Source organism: Carcharodon carcharias, chromosome 5 (genome assembly GCF_017639515.1).
Source record: "Carcharodon carcharias isolate sCarCar2 chromosome 5, sCarCar2.pri, whole genome shotgun sequence".
In the NCBI taxonomy this organism is placed as follows: domain Eukaryota; kingdom Metazoa; phylum Chordata; class Chondrichthyes; order Lamniformes; family Lamnidae; genus Carcharodon; species Carcharodon carcharias.
The window spans coordinates 127,201,691-127,227,357 of record NC_054471.1 but is presented as its reverse complement, the minus strand read 5'-3'; the positions used below and the strand labels follow the sequence as shown (position 1 = coordinate 127,227,357).

Sequence of the window (25,667 nt, the reverse complement as noted above, 5' to 3'; positions counted from 1 at the left end):
ATGACCCCAGAGCATTGGCTTGGGCCTCTGGATTACTAACCCAGTGACATTGCCATTATGTCACCATCTCCCCTAATACTATTGACTATTTAAACTTGGTCTGGCAAGCACATAGGCCCAGATTTTATAGTGGTAATAATATAAACGGTCAGCATGTTTTTTTCTAACCTAACCAGATGGCCTGTCAATCAAAGCAGTCCAACAAAGGTTTCTTTTCTAACTTTCACTGACAGTTTCAGCTTGTTTTTTTCATGTTTAAAGAGCGAAGAATTTTAATAAGCTCAGGTCATGACACTTAAACAGACCTTATCCTCCCTTCAAGATCATTTACGTCTACTCCATCAATTCATGACTCCCACACTGTAGCTTAAGGCCCTTGTACCAGCCAAAAGGAGTCTGCTTGAGCTCATTACTAAGTTCGAATGAGTTGAGTTTGGGTTTCCCTCCTGTATGAGTCATGCCCCACACCCTTTCCCCTTCCTGCAAAAATTAGATCTGTTGCAAATTGGGGTTAAGAAATTAATGATGAGGAGATTTAAAAGCTCTGAATGGAGAATACTGAATGAGTGGCTATGGACCTGGCTATGGAGGGTATGATGGGGCATGGGGGGTGGGTGAGGGGCAGTGAGGTGGCAGCTCACCACTACCTTCTCGAGGGCAACTAGGGATGGGCAATAAATGCTGGCCCAGCTAGTGAAGCCCACATCCCATGAATGAATTTTTTAAAACTTCTGCATCCAGCTCCCACCATTTTTAAGGTCCACAGAGTCTTCCCAACTGTAAAAATCTGGCCAAAAGCCTTGTTTCCACAGTGATGACACCCTCCATCATAGCAAATGGCACTGCCATTTTACAAAATGGGATTGCCCAAGGCAGACATAATAATTTCAAACTGGATATTCATAGAGCACTGTGGGGCAATAACAGCAGAAGCAATAACATGCATGTTGATGCTCAGTTAATGTACGATAAGAATAATTTAGCTCAAGACTTCATCATTAATTTGATCCATACATAAATTCAAGAGCTGAATGCCAGAGGGGAGGTGAGAGTCCCAGCCCTCAACATCAAGGTAGTATGAGACCAAGGAGCTATAGCAATACTGAGGTCAAGGGGGAAAACCAACCAATGCTGGAGCCGCACTTGGCACACAGGAATTTGTTGTGATTGCCACAGGTCAATTCTCACAGCCAAGGACGTTGTTGTAGAAGCTCCTTAGAGGAATATCCAATTTTCTTCAGCTCCTCCAATTATAAAATTAGACTATGCCAGCCTACAGCCAGACTTGAACAACATTCAGGCAAGGGTTAACACATGGTAGATAATAGTCATACCACTTAAATACCAGGTAATGACCGAATCCAAGAAAATACCTAATCACCTCACCTTGAACTACAACAGCATCACCATTGCTGATAGCTACCATCAATACACTGGCAATTAGCATTGAGCAAAAGCTTAATTAGATGATAACAAGTTGACTATGAGGGCATGCCAGAGGCTTGACATTCTGCAAAAAAAATATGCCTCAAAGCTTACCCATAATCTACAAAGCTCAAGACAGAGGTGTGTTGGAATACTCACCCGTTGCCTGGATAAATGCAGCTGCAGCAACAGCCAACACGCTTAGTATCAGACAGGACAATGCAATCCACTTGATCAGCACTCCTGCTTTTGGACTCAATATCCATCTCCTGTCACCAATGCACTATGGCTGCGGAAGGTAGGATACACAAACTGCTCTGCAAAATCTCACCAAGCTTGCTTCAACAGCACCTCTCAGTCAACATGCTTTACTATCAAGGAGAACAAGAGCATTTGCTGCCCATCCGTAATTGCCCTTTTTTGAGTGACTTGCTAGGTCATTGCAGAAAGCACTTAAGTGTCAACTGGGTAAGGATGGCGGATTTCCCTTCCTAAAGAACATAATGAACCAAATGGGCTTTGACAACAATTTCATGGTCACCATTAATGCAATTAGCTTTTAATTCCAGATTTGTTAACTGAATTCAAATTCCATCAATTGCCATGATGGGATTTGAACCCACGTCCCTCAAACATTAGGCTGGGCCTCTGAATTATTAGTCCAATGACATTATTACTACACCACCATCTCCCCCTAACTGTTAGTAATTGTTTCAAGTTCCTCCCTCCTTTTTGCCTCTTGATTTTCTACTATTCTAAGGATGTTTTTTGTGTCTTCTATCATGAAGACAGCTAAACAATATTTTTTCAAAATCTCTGCTATTTTCCACTGCAGTTTGTGGGAGCTTGCTGTGCAAAAATTGGTTGCTGTGTCATTTGCTGTAAGGACACCTGTTGCTAACGTGCAGTGTAAGAATGGCACAGTTATTAAATTAAGTCACGCATCCTTCCCTTCATTCTTAACCATCTCTTTTTAATACCCTATTTTTCTCAGCTTTGTCATAGGGGTGAAAATGCCTTAGTCTTTTTAAAAGTTTTCAGAATTTTTTTTGTTCCCCTCTTGGAACAATTTCTTCATTTATTCCCATACTGTTAAATTTCTCTTACACAAAATTTTCTGTTTCAGCATTAGTGTGTCCCTTGCACACTACAATTATGCAAATTAATTGACTCAGGAATTTTGAGGACTATTATCACATTACTACTCATGCAACATTACCACCAATGCAACATTGCCAACATATTTTAACATTCCAGATTTGACTTATTCTAGAACAGCATAATTGGCCATCACCTGATTTTGTTATTAGGTTCCAAGCATGAAGCTAGCCATTTCATGCTGCTACTATGCAATGGCAGCACAAGTGGCATTTTCCACCAACAGGATGTTGCCATCAAGCCAAAAAGACTTTCTGTCTATCACACAAATGAATAATGTGGTGTATGAATTTCAGTGCCGGTGTGATGCCAGTGTGATGCTATACATCCCAATGGCTGGCAGATCATATCAAACAGCACATCGCTTTAACTGTTCACAATAGGCAAAGTACTGACCATACTCAACCAACCTGTGCTTGCAAAACTCAGAGCATAATATCTAACATTAAATATGATTCCATGATTGTGCAGTATTTGCTGAACAATCCTGAGTGTGTAAGAATTATGTTATCAACCAATTTAAGGTTATCAGTTGGGCTCACAATGTATCTCAATTACGCTTACTAGAAACTACATATATTCATAAGCAGGGATTTGTCCTCTGCAGGTAAAGTAATATGTCCTACATTGCACATTTTTTGAATAAAAAAAAGCATGGGAGACAGTAACTCCCTGGTGCATTCACCTCGACCAATCAGAGATGACTTGCCAACCAATCAGCATCCCTTATTGCATGCAGCATAAATCATTCGCTTTGAAATTTGGAATTCTTGCATCTGGCCTGATGAGTGCAAGATGAAAACCTTCAACAGCATGTCTCTATTTTTCATCAGTATTGCTGTCAGGTTTTCAGTGGCCTTGGATATATCTACTCTTTGACATCTTTTTGCCACAAAATGTAGTATAATACAGAACAAGCATATATGCCTGCCCTTATCCTAATATGTTTCTGTACCTTAGTGAAGCGTTGTATCACCAGTGGAGCCTCACAAAATCTGAGCTATCATTGCATACAATCTATTGACACTGAATTTAAGTGACTTTTGTCATAAAATGCTCATTCATTTGCTTTGAAATTATATTGAACAGGTAAAAGAATGCATTACACCCTGAATATAGATATATTTTGTACATTATTAACAAGGCTTTACAATTGTAACTCAATGTATTCATTACCTTGTTAATGTACATTCACTTTTTAACTATGTAACTGTTTCTTTATTTCATTTATATTAGTCAATGTCGACCAGTTGTGGTGTAAGCCTGTATGTGGAGTCTGTCTCATGATGGTAACATGGAATCGAGGTGAAAGAAGAACACAGACTGAAGATATCTGAAGAACTATACTGAACCTCACTGTGAGCTCAAACCTCAAAGCTTAATGGTCAATTTAGTAAAGTCAAAGCCTTGGCAGAATTAGCATTAGGTCTGCAAAATGAATTAAATTGTGCAGAAGAACTGGCCTTGAATGGTGAGATAGATAGACCCCTTTTGTGCTGGTTAGAGGTAGTAAAGATATCTCTCTGTACCAGCCTGGGGATTGATAACAGTATAAGAGATAACAAAGCGGAGTCAGGCTGGCTCTATGCCTCCTTATGAGAGGCCAGAGCAAAAGAACAAGGGAAAAAGACACTGATGTAATTGGAAACCAATTAAATGGGCTAAAAACAGGCATTAACCTATATGGCACAGGGTCATAGCAAAAAAAGGTATAAAGAAAGAGTCCACAAACACATCTTTGCTGCATTGGGTTAGAGTGATTTGGTCAAGCACTCAGAAGTCGCGCATGGAGAATTCGTCAGCAGATTGACTATCGAGATGGACTCCAGCTCGCAGGGAAACTAAGCAACCAGTATTATCATGATCGTGTACTATTGCTTAGTGATTTAATAAAGGTGTATCACCTTTGGTGGAACCTCATCCAAGTTTTTGTGTATCATTGACATCCAGAGTAGAGACCAGAACCTTCAGACTAGGGACAGTTTCATACACAACTTTCAATGGTTGGAAGTCAGAGTCTAAAACTTCATACTTGTGTTATAACAGAAGCCTGTCTTATCTTTATTTGCACAGTGTCTTGGAGCAAGTTGAAATTCTGCCCACCATAAATGAGGTTCTGATGTCAGAGGGGAGAGGGCCAGTATTCTCCCTTACCCCAGGATTCCTATCACAAAATGGCCAAAATGTCAGGATCAATCCAGTATGAAAGCCAACTCAAGTTTGGTCCTCAGGCCTGGCACCCCATTCAAATGCTGCCTCCAATATTGATGAAATCCACATATAATGGGACCAAGTGGGCTGCTAAAAAAATCTGTGTCAGCAACTGGCCAGTGATTTTTCTTGCCAATGTCACTTCCTCCTTACTGAAGGGGCAATGCACCTGCCAATGTCATTTAACTGTTTTTTAAATTTGCTCATGGAATGTAGGCATTGCTAGCTGGTCAGCATTTATTGTCTATCCTTAATTGCCCTTGAGACCATTTCAGGGGGCATTTAAGAGTCAACCACATTGCTGTTGATCTGGAGTCACACATAGGCCAGACCAGGTAAGGATGGTAGATTTCCTTCCCTAAAGGACATTAGTGAACCAGATGAGATTTTTACAACAATCAACAATGGTCATCATCATTAGATTTAAATTCCTGATTTTTTATTGAATTCAAATTTCTTCAACTGTTGTAGTGGGCTTCAAACCCGAGCATTACCCTGGGTATCTAGAGTACTAGTCCAGTGACAATACCACTACACCACCTGGCATCCTGCCCTGATCCAGAATATCCAATGAGGTAAGGAGTAGAGGTCATGAGCATTGGTTCTACCTTACTTATGTTAGAGGAACAGCACTGCTAGCCCACATTGTTACCTCCATCCCAAGAGTCTAAGTGACTACGTGAGTTCTATTGCAGAGCTGTTCATGGTGAGTTGCTCACTTCATTAACTCCAGCGTTATAAGCCTGCCTTCAACTCCAGTGCATCACTGTAAAAAGAGCAACTGCACAGACTGACGTCCAAGCAAAAGGAAACCCTATGGAGCCAACAAGGTTGGTCATACATGAGACAAGAAGAAACAGGACAGCGTTGTCAAATAATAAAAAAAGAATTCTCAGGTTACAGTGTCCCCCAACATACGTCAAAGATTTGGGTGAGTCTGAAATAACATAATTCAAATAACTGTGGAGCAAGAAATTCAGAACTGTCATTATGGAGCTGAGCATGTGAGTGATTCATTGGTAACTCAAATTTTTTCTAATTCTTATTTTTTTTCACATTACTTGCACTTTCCCTAGGTGGATTAACAAACTTTTCAGTTAATTGAAATAAAATCTAGAAATACATAGCAGATCCATCAGTAACTGTAAAGAGAAAAGACAAGATAACAGTTTTAGGTGCCTACTCCTTTTATGAATAAGAATTCTGTCCTTTTTCATTAAAGAAACTGTGACCTTGCTGTATATTTCTGGAATTTCCTGTTCTGACTTCCAATTTCCAGTATTTGTAGTTTTTTCTATTTCATCTTTGGTTAAATATATTTTTAGCTACTTTAGAAACATTAGAGAATCGTTTTTGGAGCGTATCATGATTGGCTATTGATGAAATCACAATCCCTGAAAGCATACATTTTAAAACCATGCTAATTATTTCATTAGCATGTCATAAATTATAATGAAAAGCAAGCAGTCTAGCCCTGGGTATTTTTAGTACTGTGCATAGTTACAATATACATAGTAATGGATGACACCCCACAAGCTTAGATTAGTGAAATAGCTGTCTTTTCATCCTAACACTTACTGCAGGAATACTTTATAGGTCCCTGAGTTGAAGAACTGAGAATTTCCAGACCAGTATTATTGGAGCTGGCACATGTCAACAGGCAAGTTGAAATCTCAAAACAGAGTTTGTCATTCAACAGATAAGTGTTAATGTTTGGGCAGCGTCTTTTTCCATTACACCCACTTATAGAACAGGAGTGTGACTGTGTGAACTCCTACCATTTTACCGATAAGCAGCTAACAAGCATATTTTCAAAAAACACTTCATAGGTCTGTCCCTGTGTGGTAAATTCCAGCCATTACAGTTTTTGAGAGGAGTTAATGCAATAATTGCAGTTTGGTAAATATCATTCTGACTTTTGTAAGCTTCCACTAGATATTTCACTTGTTAATGTGTTAAAGGCCTATGTTGGCTGAGAGCAATTTATGTTTACTGATAATACTTGTTGAATTATATATTTCAATTGTAATGAATATCTAATCTAATTTTCAATTCAAGCATACATCCTGATATTCTTGGCCCCACAAAAATAAAAGATAAAAGTAACTTAGTCATATTTTTCAGCAGCATCTTCAGGACAACTGTCTAGGCCTCTCAATGTTGATAAAATTGGATGGGAGGTACCCCATTCACGCTGTTCCTCGAAATACGTGCCTCAAAATTACAGTTGGGGTCCTATGTGGGCCATTTGCAAACTGAAAGGGACCTCATACCTGCGATAGTCAGGTGCTCCAGCTGCCCATTTAAAGGTTCCTATGAAGTTTATGATGCCTGGAGTGCCAGGTTAAATGGTGTGGTAAGTGACCCAACTCTATTTTCAAGATAAAAGCACAATACTGCAGATGCTGGAAATCTGAAGCAAAAACAAAAATTGCTAGAAAAACTCAACAGTTCTGACAGCATCTGTGGAGAGAAAGACAGAGTTAATGTTTCGAGTCCGTATGACTCTTCTTCAGAAAAGCTCTGAAAGAGGGTCATATGGACTCAAAAAGTTAACTCTGTCTCTCCACAGATGCTGTCAGACCTGCTGTGCTTTTCCAGCTAATTTTGTTTCTGTGTCTATTTTCAAGGTGTTATTTATGGAGGGCATTATAGTGAAAATTGGTTCCATTATATTTACATCTCTCTATCTTTCTATTCCTCCCTTACATTGAGAATTTTACTACTTAGGATCTATTTTACTTTCTTTATTTTTTCCTCAAAATCAACAGTTTTTCATTTATCTACTTCAACTTGCATTTTCCACACATTTTCTCATTCTCTTAACGTGTCTATCCTCCATGTAATATCTCATATACTTGTCACAGTTTGTTATAATCCCTAATTTAGAATTGTTGGTACATTTTAATTTAAGGCATCTTAACTCCATATCCAAATAATTTTATACATAAAGAAAATATATCCATTTCCCCTTCCTTTACAACCTCAGTTAACAGGAACAATTTCATTATATACACATTTACTGTTCCCTTTTCTACCAAGCATTATTATTATTTTGCATTTATTGGCATTAAAACCCATCTACAAATCCCTATTCTATTTGTTTGATTGTTGGAAATCTTATTGAATGCCGTTTGTCTGTCCTATACTTGTCATCTCATCATGCAGTTAATATCATTACATTTTAGTGCATGATGAAAAGACATAGTTGCAGCAAAATTCAGCATTTTACATGGTCAGTCATGTTATCAGCTTATTTCTTCTATCATGTTCTGGATAGGATTGAAAACCAGATTAAGTCGCAGGAAACAACCTATCTTATATTATGCAATTGACCCAGATTACAAAAATTACAGTGGAGGATCTGACAGCAATGATGAGGAAAGCAAGCAGGAGAGCAGAGCCCAGATCCAGGGAAAGAGCTGAGGACAGGCCAAGAGATGAACTCTCATTCTTTGAAATACAATGTAATATAGGTTTAGGCTACTCGATTCACTCCTCGCAGGACAATTCCTCATCCCAGGAATCAATCCAGTGAACATACGTTGCACTTCCTCCAGGGCAAGTATACAAATCATGTCTAATTAGATATCCAAAGAGTCAGGGTGCGATTCTGGACTAGGATTAGGGGACAGAGATTCAGGCCAGAATCTTTGGGTTGGCATGCGGGGGTGGGCCCCACTCGCCAATGCATAAAATGACGCGCGGTGATGTCAGGCATGCGTCCCGACGTAACCGCGCGTTATTCTGATTTTGAGTTTGGCGGGCGTGCACTGGAGTCAGCTGTGCACCCGCCGAACTGTCAAAGGCCTATTAAGGCCATTTAAAAACTAATTAAGAGACTTAATGGAGCTGCCCGTCCAACCTTAAAGTTGGCGGGCAGGCGAAGGGCCCAGGCAGCCTTTGCATTTATCATGAAGCCTCATCCAAGGGCGGGATGAGGTTTCATGAAGAATTTAAAAATCAAATAAATTTTTTAATTAAAATTCATTTACATGTCCCAGCCCACGTGACACTGTCACATAATGGGACATGTCTGAAATTTTTTTTCTTTATTTCAATTTTGCTTAATGAAATTAAACTCCTTGAGGCAGCTCCGTGCCTCAGGGAGATTTCTGTGCTCTTTCGCGCGCATGCGCAAAAGAGCGCAGGCCCCGACTCAGCCTACTCCCCCTGCCCACACAGGGAGCACTCAGCACTTCCAGGTCCACATCACACTGGGTCCGCCCACGTAAAATGACGGTGCACAGCTGATTGCAGGCGGTGACCGGCTGGGCGCCGACCAGCACCCACTCCCGCTCAGCCCCCCCCCCCCCCCGATGGAGAGAAAATGAGGAGGAACTTATTTACCCTGCAAGGGTGGGGCTGCAGAGATAATCAATGATTTCAAAAGAAAATTGGATAGGCACTTGAAGAAAATAAACTTTGAGGGCTGTGGGGATATAGCAGGGGAAAAGAACTGACTGGGTTCCTTTATGGAGAGCTGGTGTAGAGTGGATGAGCCGAATGGCCTCCTTCTGTGCCATAAATGGTTCTATGCCTGAATTTTTACTACTGAGGCATAGAGCTTAAGTCAGGAAATTTCCAGGTTTGCCACACATGCTTCAGCAGGAAGGCCCCCAGATGGCGTGATCTTCTTTCCAGGAGGGAAGTGCGGAATAGCATCAGGCCTCCCGTCCCTGGAAGTGATGTGTCAAGGCAGACTGGTTAAAATGTCCGACTCTGTGCTCTTGGACTTTGTCCCAGTTATATTGTGACATTTTAGGCCCTCCAGTCCAAATCCTCACCCCCACCCACTCCTCATGCCATCTCCATGCCAACTTAGGCCAAATATACCCCCAGGCATTCCCATGGCCCCTCACAACCCCCACCGCCCCAAAGCAACTCGTGGACCTTTGATGCCCGTTCACTGAGTTTACTCTATTTACAGAACCATTGAACCCTGCAGTAACAATGGCATATATTGACTTGTTTAAAAAACACCCTTTCACAAATCTTCTTTTGAAAAAAAATCCTGCTGTTCCTACAACCCTTGGCTGAGAGCCCATACTCACAAAGGGATTATCTGAGTGGGTGTTTGTTTTTACATCAGGAGAGGACTGCCACTTTTTGACATGTTTGTGTAGTTATAATAAGTTATTTTTTCTATGATCTCTTTAGTCAATGTCTGCATAAATTTAAAAGGTGCGAAGTGTTTGAAGCCTCTACTATTGATACTTTAAGGGCCTGTTTGATTGACACTTTTATAGAGTTATAGAGATAGCAGTTTTTGTTTTCAAAAGGTTTGCGAATGGTTGTTTTTTTAAACAACTCCACACATACCATTGTTCCTTTGGGTATATTGGTTCTATAAGTAATGTATACAGGGTGAAAAGGCATGGAAGGACCATGATTTGGTATGAAGGGTACGAGGGGCTATTGAGGTTGGGGGCCATAAGTTGGCATGCATTGGCATGGAGGTGACATGCATTGACATGAAGGCATGGGTAAGACCTTTTGAATGTACCTTTCAAAAGGTTCCTGAATACAAACCATCTGAGATCCGTGAGCCATAATTCATGGATAAGCTGGCTTGACTCCATGGAAATGCATACATTCAATGGAACAGGCCAGGTCAGGAGTGCAGGATGAGGACTCGCTACCCTTATCCCATACCTGCAAAAATTGGAGGATGCCGGGAATGGGAACAGGAGTCTCAGAATCAGGTCTCACCCACCATTTTAAATGGTTCTGGAGTAATTCTGACTCCATGAAAATCCAGGCCTATGACTCTAACCTGTCAACAGTGGACATGAGCCACCAAATAAAACAACAAACGTGCAGATCACCTTAAGCTAAGACTGTACATAATCAATTTACCACATTTGAAATAAAGGACAAGGTAAACAGTGGGAGAAATATGTGTAATGTAGACAAACTGCTAAGAAAAGAATCACTGATGGCAGACAACCTGGGATTACATAGAGATAAAAATTCTATGCAGTGAAAGACTGAAGATGTACCTAGGATAAATCAATAAAGTAAATGTGCTGTTGTGAACTTTATAAAAACGATTTTGGATATAAGCTTTGTGTAAAATATTAATGAGAACATATTTTATCAAAGTCAACACTAAAAATGAATTGTGACAGAATAAAGTAGAACATCACTAAGAAGCTAAAATACAATAATCTACAAGAATATCTGTTTAATCTCTGGGGATCAGTATCAGCAATAGTCAGGATATTTAAGAACTTAGATTATTGCCTTGAAGGGAGGCTTGGAGACTTTAACTTGTCCTCACTGCAACAAAGAAAATTGAGTGGAATTAAATGCTTAAAATTACAAAAAGAATTGACAAGGTCATTTTGAGAAGCTCTTCATGTGAAGCCAGGGGTCACTAATATACAAAGGCATAACTTGGAGATTACTTAGGATTCAACCTCCCAGCAGAGTTGTAAACCTGCAGAGTAGAATACTGAGAAGAATGGCAGTATAAAACACCTGGAAAATGAATCCAAAAAATAGACTTCAATCAGAGAAAGTTGAAGAGTTCAGGTATATTTAAGGAACTTAACCCTAATATTGTATTCTGTTCTCACTTGCCCAGTATAGAGTACTCTAAGACATTTTTCTGTGCAAGAAGTGCCATATGATTGTAAGCTAGTGGTTTTGCTAGCCATGAAATTAATAAGTTAAAGTCTTCAGAAATTAACAAATGGTTCTGTGTAGTCCATGCTTCTCTGGTACTTTTTATTCTTATTGTTATAAAAAAAGAATGAGGGAAATGTGATGTATCCTGAATATTGGAATTGTTTCATGCCCACTTTGCCAACCATTCTGCTTTAACAGGAGCAAGTGATAAAATATTTATTAAATGGCATATTCCTTTTTGTTCTTTTCCAATGGCTTATCAGTAGTTGCGTATCAAATATTTACCAACTCCTAGAACAGTTAGTACTTTTCAAAAACTATAATGATTAAGTCCTTTAACAAGTTTAACAAAAGGGATGTCTGTTGAGGTGTTAAATTTTACTCTGTAATGGTACAGCATACGCAATTAAGTAGTAGCTGTCATATTGGAAAGTTAGGTAAACACAGGTATAAATGTCACTTGAAAGCTCATTATTTTGACTGTAAATAATTAAAAAGTTTCAAAGCATGCAAATATTCCAACTGCCCAGGCCCCAAGCTCTAGAATTTCCTTATTAAACCTTTCCAGCTCTCTACTTTTCTGTCCTCCTTTAGAATGCTCCTTAAGAACTACTTCTTTAACCAAGCTTTTGGTCACCTACTTCAATAGTTCCCTGGCCAGGATTTCTAGCTTGACTGATGGGCACGCACCCAATCCTACAGAGCATGAAATGACGCGTGATGCTGTCGGCCAAGTGTGCCGATGTAAGCACGCAATCGCGCGATAGTTCAGTCAGTGAGCACGTACCAGCGCTGGCAGCCTGCCTGTCAATAATTAAAAGACCTGGTAAGGCCATTAGGCTATCAACTGTCCTTAATTTTTCACTGCTCGTTCAACCTAACAGCTGATGGGCAGGCAAAAAAGTTAAGCAGCCTTTTCATTTTTTTGGAAACTTCATCCACAGGCAGGATGAGGTTTCCAAAAGCAAATACAAATCAAATGAAGACTTTAATTTTTAATTAAAAACATGTCCCTGCTCATAGGGAACATGTTTTATTAAGTTTTTCTGTTGTTTAACAATTTTTTCAATATAATCTTCATCTCCCTGAGGCAGCTCTGTGCCTCAGGGAGATTATTCAGCACTCTTTCACACGCAGGCGCATGGTTCATGCAAGGCCCGCTTGCCCTCCTCCCCCTGCCCATACAGGCAATGCTCAGTGCTGCTGCTCATGCATCACTTTGGGCGGACCACATAAAATCACGGTGCACTGTCGAGCATGGGCGACGGCCAGCTTCCCGACAACCCCCACATGCCAAGGGTAAAATTCTGCCCTTTATGTGGCATAATGTTAGATTTTGCTTGATAATGCTCCCATGAAGCACCTTGGGATTTTTTACTATCTTAAAAAAAACTATATAAATACATGTTGTTGTTAAAATTTCAGAAGCAGTAGTCACCCCAGTGGGAAACTTTAATTATTTCCATAAATACTTGGTGGGAACAGAGCAGGCGAACAATTAAAATTTAACAGCTCCATTTCCACTAATTTCAGATTTGAACACCATTGGCTTTATCAGTGAATGAGGTACTCACTGAGTTGAAGTGAAAGCCTCATGACTTTATTATCATGCTATTAGAATGACATAATACCTTGGGCTTATTTGCTGTATAAGAAACAAAGTACCAATCACTTATAAGGGATTGGCTGAACACATTGGGCAGAATTTTGTTCTTGGATGGCGAGTGGGCCCCACCGGCTCGGCGGCTAGCAGATAGCCGATCCCCGCTACCAAAACAGGGCCCACCATCATTTTGAGTGGGCGGGCCAATTAAGGCCCACCCAGCGGCCTGCCCAAGAGGATTGGGGGGGTGGGGGGGCAGGGATTCCCCATCTGTCAAAATGCGCTCTTGAGCGCATGTGCATGAAAGAGCACACTGCTCCCTGAGACAAAGTGCTGTCTCAGGGAGATTCGTGACAGATAAGAAAAGTCAAAAAATAGAAAAAGTAAAAAATTATTAACATGTCCCCCTCATGTAACAATGCCACATGAGATGGGACATGTTAATGAAAAGAACATAAACTTTATTAGACTTTTTAAAAACGGACATGAAACCTCATCCTGCCAGTGGATGAGGTTTCATGAATAATCTGGAGCCCACTAGGGCTCCTGGCCTGCCCGCCAGCCTTAAGGTTGGACAGGCAGGTCTTTAATTATCTTAATTAGCCTGTCAATGGCCTCAACAGCTGATTTCGCTTTCCGCCCGCCTCCCTAAAAATTTAAAGGGACTGGGATGACGTTGGGGATTCCTCCTGACGTCATCCCGCGTTATTTTCCTGTCGGCAAGTGGGCCCCACCCCCAAATCGCTGACAGGAATATTCAAGCCATTGTGTGTTCGTTTATTAGAATTAAGTATATGAGAAGAGTTATACATAGGTATAAAGCCTGAAGGTATCAGAACTGTGTATGTGCTCTGCTCAAAGCAAAAGTAAACTAATACTGGATCAAATGACACATTTTCCTTCTGATATCCCTTAAACGCAAATTACTACAGCCAACCTGGCGGCATTTTAACCCTATCCTAAATAGGGCATTTGCCGCAGCCACCCTATTCAGTGACATCTAGGGCAGAATTTCACCAATGTCGCGCAGGCTTGGTGGGGGCAGTCAGGAAGCTGATTGCCGCCTGCAAAGGCACCAGACCATGATTTCACACTGGCGGGCCAACTAAGGCCCATCCAACATGAAACGCGAGCGGCAGCACTGAGCACTACATGTGCGGGCGGGGGAGTGTGAGCCAGCTGAGCCAACCCAACCTTCGCGCATGCGCGTGAGTGCATGCTTCATAATCTCCCTGAGGTAACTCTGTGCCTCAGGGAGATGAAGGGATATGAAAAAAAATAAAAATGTAATGAAACATGTCTCCTCATTGTGACTCTATCGCATGAGCAGGGACATGTTTTTAAATCAATTTTTAAAACTTTTATTTGCTTTTGGGAACTTCATCCCACCCGTGGATGAGGTTTCCAAAAAAATGCAAAGCTTGTTTGGCCTTTTTGCCTGCCTGCCAACTGTGTTGTGGAAGACTTTCACACAAACTCTCTCCCTCAGGACAACCAGCAGCCTCAGTAATGGCTGTCATAGGTGGCTGAATGAGCCCCCACTTCATCTGACCTGGCTCCATTCCTGCCTGCACTGGCTTTAGTTGGAAACTGGTGTCCATATTAATTAAAGGTTTGCCCCCACGACAATCTGAACTTCAGTTAGTTTCCCACCAGTGGCGAGTTTCTGACACAGGGACAAACCCCACTCCTGTTTCTCATCCCCATGGTGAAAGCCCAGCCCCTAATCTGAAAGTAACAGGGACAATGTTCCTCCAGGCCTCACAAGAAAGGCCTGGGTTTCTTCTACCTCTCACTGCTCTTCCTCCCCACCCATGAGACCCTTAGAAAAGGCAGCCCACCACATTCTTGCTACAACTACCTGGGATCTGGCAAACATTCCCTTAATAATAGTGGACACCTTTTGGCTGCCAGCTGGCTACCATTTCCCAGCCATTTCAGACAAGCAGCTGACCAGCAGCATGTAAATGAAGTTCGGGAATTAAAATACCCCTGGTCTGAAATTTATACCTGTGGGTACATTTCATACTCAGTCTATCATCTGCCTGCTGAATGCAAGTCCACCTTCTGCGCGCAGTTCAGTGAGCATCACTTTGACATATTCCAAACATTTGGTAAATACTTTTGGTGCTTGTGTCCTTTTTTGAGGTCCCCAGTTTAAATATTTGTTATCTAGTAAAAGTAAAATTCATTGTTGCCACACTATTAGACAGTTGAATATAACCAGATGTAATAAATTTTCAGCAGCTCTGTTACTACTATGTTGATCCTACATACATAATCTATTACAATGCAAAGCTAATACTTTGGTTGAATTTTATAGAACTAACCTTCACCTTTACATTCTCTTACTTAAATATGCAATGTCATAGAAACATGGCTAATGGTTTTGACAGCATGGTCCAGGCTCCTACAAAGGGCACATGCAGCATATGGAGAACTTTCTTATCAGCACAGTGAAAGGCTTTCTGCAGACTACTTGCCACTCTCGATATGTCTCAGCTGTCCTTTCTTTCTTAATTCAAATTCTTGGGTGAAGCTGCCCTAGACATCTGGACAACTGCAACATCCAATCCCATCTTTACTTTCATCATTTATGATGTGTGTGGACAGATCTGCTGAGTTGCAAATTCCAATATAAAAGAAGCCACTAACAAGCACAATTTGGCCTGAAGGTGGTTCAGGTGAAGGAGTGCGAGTGATGCATTCCCCTGAAGAGATGCATCTCTTAGCTGTGCCATTGGGAAGGTGGTACATCCATGGAAGGAAGAAAAGTTCAGAAAAATGTGTCCTCTGTATATCCTTGCTGACCGGTTATAAAATAATATTAACACCAACTGAAAGCCAAAGGCTGAATTTTCCCACCCTCTGGCAGTGGGCTTGAAGGGGTTGGAGAGCCAAGAAAATAGGGGAAGCTGCATTGGGAGCGCTCTCCAAGGCATTCTCACTGCGGGGGAAGTTTCCCAGGAACAACCTGGGAAGCAGATTGGCTGCCTGCTGAATGAAGGCAGTTTACATACGGAAGGCCCCAAAAGATGAGATTTTGCGGCATTTTGCCGCACATAGAGCCATGGTGCAGAGGCTGCCAGCTCCACAGAGGCAGCCTCCCTGGGACAGGTTAGGTGTACATTGGAGCCGGAAGCTCCATACTACAATGATAGGGCTACTGGAGGAAAGGCTGCATCCACAGCCAAAAGGCTTCTACCAGAAGGGTTTCCCCTCCTTTCCAAAGGGTGTTCCATGTGGATGAGTGCATCAGGAAATATCAGTAACAATGTCAAATTAGCCCCAAAACTTCAGGAAAAGCTATTAAGTGGAAATGATTCCTATCTGACCTTTTAGATGATCAGTTCCCAAAATCCTATAACTTCAGTTGTAAAATGTATTTATTGCTGAAAAATGAGACATGTCAAAACTTTTCATCTTGCACTCATCAGGACACTTTACAAGAATACCAATATAAGGGGAAAACAACATTTTATACTGTATGTGAAGAGAGTGCTGATTGGTTGGCAAGTGGACTCTGATTGGTAATGGTGTTGCCATGAAAGATGCACCAGTGATGGTGACTGACAGTTAACTGCCAAGCATTGTTTAAAATTTAAACCAGGCAGCTTGACCCTGATTGGTCTAGGCATTGCTCTGAAGAATAAGTCAGTGAATGGCTGTCACTTATTTTGTTTAGCTCAAACAGGCATAATGTGTATGTATGTTCTTACTGTCTGCAAAGAGCAGGGCCCTGTGTATTAATATACGTGGCTTCCAGTACACACAAGTGTGCCACCCTGCAAGCCTGACTGACAACCTTAAACTGATTGTCAGGGTAACTCTTAGAACATTGAAGATTGTTTAGCAAATGTTATCCAATGCTTGGCAGTTAACTGTCAGTCACCATCACAGATGCATTCTCCATGGCAACACATTTACCAATCAGAGTCCACTTGTCAACCAGTCCGCACTCTATTCGCATACAGTACAAATTGTTGTTTTCATTTTATATTGGTATTCTTTCAAAGTGTTCTGATGAGTGTAAGATGAAAAGCTTCGACATATCTCTTTTTTCAGCAATCTTCAAGTTCTGTACTACCAAACAAAAATTTCGCTAAAAATGTTGTGTAGATTTTTCTGCCAAAACTGACTCATTGTCACAATATACTGCAAAAGTCTTTTATTTAATCATCAGAGGTTTCTTAATGTGAAAATCAATGGACAGGGAGGCACAACGTTCTTCGTATGAGTTTCATTTTCTATCCCTGGCAGTTTAACTGTTAATTTTAGAGTGCAAGAAAATTTAGTTAGCTGCTTTGAAAAAGAAGAATGACTTTCCCACTGGAGTGAGCTTTGTAGCTGTGCTATTGATAGCTAGCGAGCAAATAGAGGAGCATCCAACTGGGAGGCAGAGAAAATCAGGGAATAAGCAATTCAGGTTGTTCTCATCTCATATGGAGTAGCATAGAAAGAAGCTGCTGAAGCACTTAAGTGTGTATGTGGAAAGAATAGGAAAGTACACTGAGATAAGTACTATTAAATAACACTGTGAAAAAGCAACTGGAAGGGAAATCAATGATGATCTCATTATATTCCATCTCAATGTAGTAGGGAGTCCAAGAAATAACAATCAGGTGACAAGTTACTTTTAAGTAAATGCATACTCATGGAAGAGCTGCCAAAAAGCAGTATAAAAAAAACCAGCATAAATAAAATGGAAATTTAACTGTCAAATAATAGTTGGCAATGCGGCTCCTTCTCTAACTATGATCACACTGATTTCAAATGCACTACACAAAATTTCCAATAGTTGGACTGAAGTGAAATCCTGTTATTTGTGATTAATTAACAGATAAATAGTTCCATAGAACAGACAGTAGAGCTTATTTTGGGGGAAATAAATCAAGCACAAGGTGGCTCTTGAGCTAATAAGATAAACCTGTTTAAGGTCTTTGGGGCTAATTGTTGATTACCTTCCTTTAAACTTGGGTGAAGATGTTAAAACAAACACCTGCAGATTTAGCACTCATATTGATTAGGAGCAATTTTCATGAAGCGATATATGAAGCTTCCATTAAAGGTCTGAGTGCATTAGTCGATATACAAGAAAATTTCAGGGGCTGAGAGAGAGTACACGTATTTTTTCAGACTCCTGGTGGAGGAGGTCCAGAAGAGGAGGGATGTCCTTTATTTGCAAGGGGGCAGGAGGCCAGTTAATGCAGCAAGTGTAGAAGGAGATCGTGAAGGAGATTATGTCAGGAGCCCTGGCAACAGGGAAGAGCTTCAGCACAAGAAATTAACTGATTTGATGTGAGTTGTCAGGATAGGATTCTATCTTACAAACACATTAATAACTGCACCACCACCAGCATGATAGCCTCAACACACTGCATTAACCATCTAACTATACACAGTCATTCACCCACCCCACAATATTTCATCCTTCACACACCTTAGACACACCTCCCAGCTATTCAACCTTAGTGAGGCATCAGACCAAAACACCTACCAGTACACTCATTGACAATCACCACTCTTCCCCTTCCAGGACAAAACAGCACATAACAAAGTGAAGTAGGACCTGACCAGTGGAGGAGAAGAACAACTTTATGATATTATTCCCTTTGAGGCAGTCCTGGCCATGATTGGGAGGGTAGTGGGAGATGCCATGACCACAGGCAGAGCAGGGATCATCTCTCCAAAGTTATATGGACATCCAGCTTTCTTTTGGATCCATAACAATTTCTAATTCCTAATCATCCAAACCTACTCTCACTTCCAAGCTCCACATGGTCTCATCATATGCACTGTACCTTAACTCTTCCAGCATTTTCATTGAAGGTTCCCAAGAGCAGGATCCACAGTGCCCAATTTTGCAGTAGTCTGCACCACATCACCCAACCACCTCCTCTCCCAACCATCAGCCCCCAGCAAAGGAATTGTTAAAGGAGGAAAATCCAAATCACCTCTGGAGGAAAAGGAGGAGGGAAGTGAGAATGAAGGTGCTGCATCAGTGTGATATCACCACTATTACAGGCACCAGTTCAGAGACTGGCACCACATGTGCCTTAGCAATTCGGGTAGAAGAGGGATTCTCACAGTGGGATGCACTGGGCATTCATGTGGAGCAGCCACACAAGGTTTAAGGGACACCAAAAGTGCCACCTTGCCCAGGAAGCAAGATCACATAGTAGTTCTGCTGTGGAGAAGCTTGATGAGGACCTGCAGGACCAAGCTTCAGAAGAAGGGTAAGTGGATTGACAAACTGAATGCTTGGTGCTGAATGGACAGCCTGCCTGAAGGCTGATGGGTTATGGCTCAGGGGATGAATGAGCTTGGCCCATGGCTTGGCATGGGCCTGGAACCCACCCTCTCCAGTGCGGAGAAGCTGGCCAGTTCCATCCAGTGACCTGTGAAGCCCAACTGCCTGATGACGGAGGGCACAGCTTCAACTGCAGTCAAAGCAGTTTCCATGACAAACAGCTCCAACAGAAGGCAAAGTGCTGCAATGGAAGCCCAGAATGTTCCATTGCATTACCCACATCCTCCATGGAATGAGAAAATACAGCAACAGAAGCTCAATCAGTTGCCATGTTGACTCTGGGATCCTCAGTTGAAATGGGCTTGCAGAGTATATCTGATGGTCAAAGATCATCACATCACTGAGCTGGCTGAACAGAGGCCCTGAGGTTCCAGCATAGGAACCATGGAGCAGGACCAATGTGGTAGCATTTCTGCTCCCTCCCATGCAACTCCACCATTGCACTGGCAGATACAGCCCGCTTTGCTGAAGTCCATGCTGAGATGATGCAGTCTGCAGCAGGATCATCACAACCCACAACCTCTCGGGGGCATTGCAATAGGACATCTGAACTGTCCTTTACAGACTCTCAGCTACCATCCACCTCACCTGCTGCTGCCACTGAGATTGAACTTCATGGAAGCACCAGAGAAGGCAGGAGTACTTGTATGTTAGCCACTAAGATTAAGCGACAGGGTGAATAGTTATACTGAGTAATTTAAGTTGTTGTAATGCTTTTGTTGTTTGTTTCTGCTTTACATATGGGGCAGGAACTTTGGAGGAGTGGCAATCACAATTGGAGTGCCACTCCGCTCCTGTTCAATTACACTGAAATACAGCCGCACCTTTCTCACCCAACCTTCTGACTAGGGCCCGTCGGAGATAGTGCAGTACAGCTGTCCAGGAATCCTCTCAGTTGAATATAGGAGAATCAGAGGAAAGGAAGCCACGCCCCTTTTTTACAGCACTAATTGCTGCAAAGCAACTAAATTTAAAAGTACAGCCACTTTGAGAAGCCAGGGAGAAGGTAAGTGTGTGAGGTAAATGGGTAGAATTGGAAAGGCGAGGGCCGTCAGGTGGTCAGTTGAGGGGGGGTTGGTGGACAGTGGGGGGTGGTCAGCAGGAGAGGCCAGGTGGTCAGCAGAGGAGGTAGGGTGGTCATTGGGAAGGGGGTGTGGTGATGAACAGTAGGGGAGTGATCAATGGGGCTTGACGTTGGGGGTCAGAAGTCAGTGGTGGAGGGTGGTAAATGGTGGGGGAGTCAGGTGGTTAAAGGGGCAGATCAGATGGTCAGTAGGGGTGTCAGATAGTCAGTAGGGTGGATGATCAATGGTGGGTGATCACTGCAGGAGATCAGGTTTTCAGTGGGGAGGAGTCAGGTGGTCAGTGGGAAAGGTCAGGTGGTCAGTGGGAGTGTGATCACTGGAGGCGGTCGGGTAGTCAGTTGGGGGGCAGGAGTACTTGTGGGTTTGGTAGGGTAATCAGAGGATATGGGGGTTGTCGGGAGGGATCCCGTTGGGAGGGTCAGGAGTATAGTCGGGGGAGTGCTGGGATAGCGGGGAGGTCCTGTGGGAGTCAGGAGGGCAGTCAGATGGTCCAGTGCCAGGGTGGGGGTGTTGTGGGGGGGGATGTAGCCAGTGTCAGGAGAGGAGTTGGGGGTCAGAAGGGTAGTCAGAGAGGTGGGTAGATAGTTGGGGGATTGAGGGGTAGACGGGGGTTGTGAGGGTAGTTGGGGGTCCAGGGGGTTCGATGGGTGGATGAGGGATGTAGTTGGCTAATGGTGGGTCAAGTGGGAGATCGGTGGGGTGGGGTGGGGGGGAGGTTAGTACTATAGTTACCCAGGAATTAGAAATGGTTCTGATTCTTAAATTTTCCAGTGTAACTATTCCTGTAAAACAGTTGGAACCATTGAATTCTGTGACTTAAATCAGAGGATCAGCTGGTTCCCAATGCAGGATAACTGCCCAACAGAAGTTTGAACATCCCGGGCAATTACCATGCATTCCTTATGTGGGGGCTTCTGGGGGGTCCCCCACTGCATCTTTAGGGTGCCTCAATGCATTTTTGGGGTACCTCCCAGGTATGATGCACTGGAGATCAGAAGTTATGGGCCAAAGAGTGATGGTGGTAATTCGGTCATGGTGGAGTTGGTGGTCTTTTTTATCATAATTGTCATGGGGAAGGGGTTAAAAGATTGAGTGCACGTGGTGGAGCTCTTAATGAATGCTAGTCCCGAAAGGTAATGATCTAGAATTCCCTCCAAAGTAACTGGGGAATTTTAATTTGATTAAATTAACCATTCTGGAATAAAAAGCTGACGCCAGTAATGGTGACCATGAAACCATCGGATTGTCATGAAGTAAATCTCCCATCCTTACCCAGTCTGGCCTAAACATGTGGTTGACTCTTATTTGTCCTCTTAATTGGCCTGGAAGCCACTTACATATTTTTAAGAAGGTAGCTTACCACCACTTCTCAAGAGCAATTAAGAATGGGCAATAAATGCTGGCCTTGCCATTGATGCCCACATTCTGAAAATTAATTATAAAGAAAGTCAACTGGGACATTGGATAGGTAGTTAGGAAGCAGAGATCTTTAATGCTGCATCCTGTTAATAAACTCATTATCAAGAAAAAGATCTGTGTCTTGTTTTGTACTTCAACTGTATTGGATCCACTTAATATAGTAGCAGAAGATGGTTGCCTAAAGGTAAAGATTGGAAACTAAGAATTTATTTTTCAGTTGGAAGATTGTAATTGGAGTTGCTCTTGAGAAAAATGGCTCAAACCAAGAGTAAAATGTCAGGGTATGATTTCCCAGTAATGTTCTCTAAATTTGAACCTTACGACCAATGAAAAAATAATGTCGATATATGGACACAGGTTACATCCTTACCAAAGAAAAAGCAAGGTATGACCTTGGCACTGTTGCTTCCTGACTAAAGAAGGATCAAGTGCGAAGTATTTTCGGAGCCAGAGGATCATCAGTTGGGCATTGAGGAAGGTTTTGATATCCTACTAAAATTTATGGATCAAATTTATAAGATGGATGATCTAGTAAATGCATACGAGGTATGGTCAGACTTTGATAAATTTTGAAAGAGAGACAGATATTCCATAGGAGAATACTGATCATCATCTTCTTGATTCTCTTCCTGCACCTAGAGATGCATGAGGCAGATGAAGCACATGCTTATGTCCATTTCTGTGGATAGCTTTTCCTAGAACAGGTTACCAGCCTGTCACCAGAAGCTATAGCTTGAGAAGTAATTATAGATTGATAATCAATCTGTTTGGCTACATTATAAACATATCCTGGTGTGGGACTCAAAGCTGGATCTTTTGGCTCAGAGGCAGGAACACTACCCACTGTGCCACAGGACCTCCCCTCATAGAAGGATATGTCAAGGAATTTAACAGACTATATATAATATTTCTGAAATTCAATTTGGAAATTACTGATTCAGTCCTTTCTTTCAAATTGTTAAGTTGTCGTAAAGTGTCGCATATGGGCAGGGCCCTGGTTTGAACTGGAGTTAGATTCTTAGGAAGAAACATGCTTTTGGATCAGATATCTGATGCTTTAAAAAAAAACCTCGGAAAGCAGTAATTTCCAGTGGTCTTCATGGCACAAATGGGCCATTCAGTAGTGTCGCAAAAGACGGAGGATTCAATGGTTGCCTGCTGCTTGTCCAATGTTAGGGACATCTGCTCTGGCCTGGAGAGGGACTGCAGTGGGTGGAGTCGGATCCAGTAGTCCTGGTTCACGTAGGTACCAATGACATGGCTAGAACTAGGAAAGAGTTTCTGCTGAGGGAGTATGGCCAACTAGGGGCTAAATTAAAAAACAGAACTTCAAAGGTAATAATCTCTGGATTACTACTTGAGCCATGAGCAAATTGTTGTAGGGTAAATCAGATTAAAGACAAATTAGATTGGCAAAGGTAGCTTGGATGGTGAGTTCACAAGAGTGTTTTCAGGACAGTTTCTTAGTGTAGCATGTTTTGGCACCAGAGAGCAAGCTATGCTAGATCTGGGAATGTGTAATGAAATAGGATTAATTAATGACCTCATAGTGAAGGCACCCATAGATAGCAGTGATCATAATATGTTAGAATTTCACATTCACTTTGAGGGACAGAGGAGTGGATCTAAGACTAATGTTTTAAACTTAAATATGGGGGAATTTGAGGACATGAAGATAGAGCTGGCTAAAATGAGCTGGGAAATTAGGTAAAAGGATAGGTCAGTAGATATGCAGTGGCAGATATTTAAGGAAATATTTCAGAATACTCAGAAGAGATACATTCTAGTGAGAAAGAAAGACTCTAAGGGGAGGGCACACCATCTGTGGCTAACTAAAGAAGTTAAAGATAGTACCAAATTTAAAGAAAAAGCATATAATTCATCAAAGGTGAATGGCAGGTCAGAAGGTTAGACAGAATATAAAAAACAGCAAAGAATGACTAAAAGATTAAATAGGAGGGTGATATTAGAGTTTGAAAGAAAGCTAGCTAGAAATATAAAAACAGGTAGTAAAAGGTTCTAAAGGTAATAAAAAAGGAAAAGAGTAAGTAAGATGAGTGTTGGTCTGCTAGAGTATGAGGATGGTGGAATTAATAATGGAAAATAAGGAAATGGGGATGAATTGGACAGATATTTTGCATCTGTCTTGACTAGAGGATACAAATAACATCCCAGGCCATAACTTCTGAGGAGTGGCAGCTGAGTCAGATTGCCATTCTGCTCGAAAGTTCCTACCTTGAAATCCAGCCAATCCTATCTTGCCTGGCCTTCCAACTCTGGCCGGGTGAGATCTGGGCAGTGCAGCACGTCCCTGGGGCCTGGTGTTGAGGTTGAAGGTAAGTAAGCCATACCCCCTTTTGTACAGCACCAGCTGCCAGTTTAAAGGCCTGGCCAGGTTTAAATGTCTTTGACTAGGAAAGTGTACAAGGTAGGTAGCTAGGAGTTGGTGGGGGTTGGGAGGAGTGGGTTGGGGGTGGGGGGAAGCGGGTGTGGTGGGGTCAGGCCTGCGTGGGGTCGGGAGAGGGAAATCGGGTTGGGCCATGTTGGGCCATGGATGGGGGTGTCCGGTCGGGTCAGGCTTTTGGGGGTTGCAGGCTGGGGGTGGGGGGGGGGGGGGTTGCGGGGCGCGGTGTGAGGGTGCTCGTTCTAGGAAGGTCTGGGCGGGGAGGTTAGACCTGGTCAAGTTGGGTCGGGCTTTGGAGGGAGCGGATCCATTCAGGCCTGGGGGCAGGAGGGGTTGGGTGGGTGGGTTAGTTCAGGTCCGGCTTGTGGGGGTTGCTGTGGTTCGTGGTTGGGGGAAGGCCTATGAAGGGGTTGGGGAATCCGTTGGGGTAGGTGGGGGAATCTGTGAAGGCACAGGGGGAGTCTAGTGAAGGGGTGAGTCCCATGTGGGGAGAAGTAGTTGTGGGGGTGGGGTGGTGAGGGGAATCCCCTGGGAGTTCAGGAGCATAAGGAGAATTATGTTGGGGGGTTGGGGTGTCGGTGTGGGTCTGTACAATAGTTACCCAGGGCAGAATTTTCTGCCTACTGGGCGGGCGGGCCCGACCCAATCTCCGGCGGGCGGGGAGCCAATCCCTGCTGGAGAAGTGGGCCCCGCCGCCAATTAAGGCCTGCGCAGCATGATGTCTGGCGGGGGTGGGGGGATTCCCCAAAAGCGAGAGTGCGCTTTTTCATGTATGCACACGAAAGAGCGCACATTTCCCTGAGGCTAAGTGCTGCCTCAGAGAGATTGCTGACAGTTGTATGAACATTAAAAATAGAAAAAAAAATCCTTAACATGACCCCCTCACGTTACAATGTCACACGAGATGGGCCATGTTAATAAATTTCACTAAAACTTTATTAAACTTTTTTAAACCCTACGTGAAACCTCATCCCACCGCTGGATGAGGTTTCATGTTTTCTCTATTTGCCGCCGGGGCTCCTGGCTGACCCGCCAACCTTAAGGTTGGACGGGCAGGTCCTTTAATTGTTTTAATGATCTTGTCAATGCCCTCAATTGGCCATTGACAGGTAGGCAGGCGTGCAGCTGATTTTGCTGCGGGCCCGCCTTCCTGAAGATTTAAATGGGGCGGGATGACTTTGGCCCCGCCTCTGCTCACCGACAGCAAAATTCAGCTCCCAGAAGCTAGAAGTGGTTTTAATTCTTCTAAATTTTCTGGGTAACTATAGATTTAACACAGTTGGAACCATCCAAAATTTGCAATTTAAATCACAGTTTTCAGATAGTTCCCAGTGTAGGGCAATTGTCCATGGGAAGTTTGCAGTTCCCAGGCAATTGCCATGTAACCCTTACCTGGGAATTTCTGGGCAGGAGGACTCC

The 25,667-nt window shown here is 42.6% G+C and overlaps 1 protein-coding gene across 1 annotated transcript in view; it reads right to left on the bottom strand.

The window, feature by feature from the left end:
• Positions 1-25,667, bottom strand: part of trdn (triadin) — a 389,006-nt gene that overhangs the window by 112,605 nt on the left and 250,734 nt on the right. The gene's annotated exons all lie outside the window — the stretch shown is intronic.